This window comes from Apteryx mantelli, unplaced genomic scaffold (genome assembly GCF_036417845.1).
Source record: "Apteryx mantelli isolate bAptMan1 unplaced genomic scaffold, bAptMan1.hap1 HAP1_SCAFFOLD_147, whole genome shotgun sequence".
Taxonomy (NCBI): Eukaryota; Metazoa; Chordata; class Aves; order Apterygiformes; family Apterygidae; genus Apteryx; species Apteryx mantelli.
The window spans coordinates 190,001-192,500 of record NW_027118501.1 but is presented as its reverse complement, the minus strand read 5'-3'; the positions used below and the strand labels follow the sequence as shown (position 1 = coordinate 192,500).

General features: G+C 79.6%; 1 non-coding gene across 1 annotated transcript; it reads right to left on the bottom strand.

Annotated features, from left to right (window-relative positions):
• Window positions 1-713: 713 nt before the first annotated feature.
• LOC136995771 (5.8S ribosomal RNA) lies at window positions 714-866 on the bottom strand. The gene has a single exon (XR_010887314.1). It is a non-coding gene; the product is annotated as a 5.8S ribosomal RNA (ribosomal RNA).
• Between the last annotated feature and the right edge of the window lie 1,634 nt (window positions 867-2,500).

Genomic DNA, 2,500 nt, shown 5'->3' with positions numbered 1-2,500 from the left:
ACGCGACGGACGCGGGCGCGCCGCGGGGAGGGCAGGGGGGGCGGCCCGGCGGCGCGCCGCACCGGCGGCGGTCGGGGCGCAGGGAAGCGCAAGGCAGCCGGCCGTCCCCACCCCGGAGGGGAACGGGGGACCAGCGCACCACCGGGAGAGTGGCGGAGGAGAAGCCCAGACGGCGGCCAGACTGGCGGTGGTGGCGGGCGGCGGCGACGAGGCGCGCCGGGCCACCGCAACCCACCCGACCTGGGGGGGGGGCCCCAGCGGGACGAACTCCGCGAAGCGGGCACTCCGGGAGCGGGGGGTTTCCCCGAGTCTGCACTTAGGGGGACGAAGGCCCGGCCGCGCGGGGAAGAGGAGGCACCCTCTCCCCGGGGCACGGGCCTGCGAGGCGCCCCAGCCGCGCCACCCCGCACGGCGCGCGCCGCGCAGCGGTGGCCACCGCGCTCGGAGGGCGAGGAGGGCGGGCACAGGCGCGGCAAGGCACGCCGGCCGCGGCCGCTGCGGGCGGCCCGGCGCCGGAGCCCGGCGGGCAGGAAGACCGGGGCCGCCGGTGCACGCACCGGGGTCCCGGCTCCGCCGCCGACTCTCCGCCGCCGAGGCCGCCGCGCACCGCCGCCGCCGGCGCCGCCGCGCCTCCCCCGCCCCCCCACGCGCCCCCCCCGAGGGGCGGCACCGCTGCGCCAACGCGACAGCGGGGGTGACGATTGACCGCCAAGCGACGCTCAGACAGGCGTAGCCCCGGGAGGAACCCGGGGCCGCAAGTGCGTTCGAAGTGTCGATGATCAATGTGTCCTGCAATTCACATTAATTCTCGCAGCTAGCTGCGTTCTTCATCGACGCACGAGCCGAGTGATCCACCGCTAAGAGTTGTCTCGGTTTCGGCCCCCGCCGCGCGCGCGGGGGGACCGGGCAGCCTTCGGCAGCCCCTGAGGGCCCCCCCTCCGCTCCGCCTCCCTCCTCACGCCGACGCCGGCTGCTGAGCGAGGGACGGCCGAGAGCCAGAGAGAGGGGCTCGCCCCGCTGACCGTACGAGCACAGAGTGGGGGGGGAAAAAGGGAAAAGGAAAACCCGAACGAGAAGGGCGGGGAGCCCTCGCTCCCGACCTGGGACAACCCTTTGCTCGCTTCGAGTCCGGCCCAGGCGCCCAGGCTCGGCCCGGCCCGGCGGGGAGCAGCGCGCCGGCCGCGCCGCCTGCCTCGGGGACGCTGGGGGAGGGGGCGGCTCCCCGCGGACCCCCAGCGTCGGAGCCCGGCCGCCACCGGCAGCGGCACCGGCCGCTGCCCGCGCGCCCGCGGCCCACCGGCCCCGCGCTCCCCAGCTCCTCGCTCGCCTCGCCGGCCTCCGGCTCCGCCGTGGCCCCGAGGCGGCGCCCACGCCCGCGCGCGCGCACACACAGCCTCCCGGACGACACCACGCGCTCTCCCGTCCCTTCCGCGGACAGACGCCCGGCGGCGGGCGGGCGGGCAAGGCGGGACGGACGGGGACGGCGCCCGCTCTCCCCGTCTCCACGCGGAGAACGGGGGGGGCCGCCCCCGCCGCCCGCCTGCCGCCCGCCCGCCGCCCGGCGAAGCCGGGTTGGGCAGAGCGAGGCAGGCGCGCCGGATGGCGGAGTGCCGGCGGGTAGGGCGCCGCCGCCAGCGGCCACGGCGGCAGACCGAGAGCCCCGGCCAGGGAGGAGAGCGGATCGCGCCGAGGCGCGGCGTCCGCACCACCCGCGGTGGGTGGGGGCTCACCGTCCCGGCGAGAGCACGCGCTCGCGCCGGGGTCACGCGTTCGAGGCAGGCCGGCGCCAGCCGACCGCGCGGCGTCCCTCCGCCGAGACCAGACCGCGGAGAGAGGGGGCAGGGTACCCCTCTCCGTCCCGGCTGCCCGCAGGGCGAGCGCGGGGCGCGCCGGCTGGCATGGGGGGGCACGGCGCCCGCGCGCGCCGGCCCCCCGGCCCTCCGGCAGCACACCCGGCTGCCCCCCGGGTCGCATCGGGCCGCCCGAGTCTTTAAACCCCCGCCCGGCTCTCCCGCCGAGAACCCTCGGGCCCGGAGCCCGGGGCCCATGGCCATCCCTACCCGGGGCGGCTACCGGCGGCCGCGGTGGCCGGAGGCCCTCCGCTCCTCCCGCCACCCCGCCCCCCCCCCCCGCCCGGCCCGCTCGCAGCACGGTCCCCGCGGCACGGCGCGGGGCGGCTGGAGCGGTGGGGGGGGGGGAGAGAAAGGGAAAGCGGAAAGGGCGGGAGGGCACGGCCGGTGCGGCGCTCACGGCGCGGCGCCCGGGAGGAGCGAGCTGGCACACGGGACCACACGGGTGGGTCACCGAGGGGGGGCAGGAGGAGCGCGGACGCTAGGTACCTGGCCCTGGGGTGAGGGAAACGACCTGAAATCCCCGCGGGGGTGCCTCCCCCGCCGCCGCCCGCCGCCGGGCCGCCGCCGCCTCGCGGCGACGGCGGCAGCCTCGGCGGCAGCAGCGAGACGGGACGCGGAGGGGAAACCCGGCACCCGCCAGCCGGCTC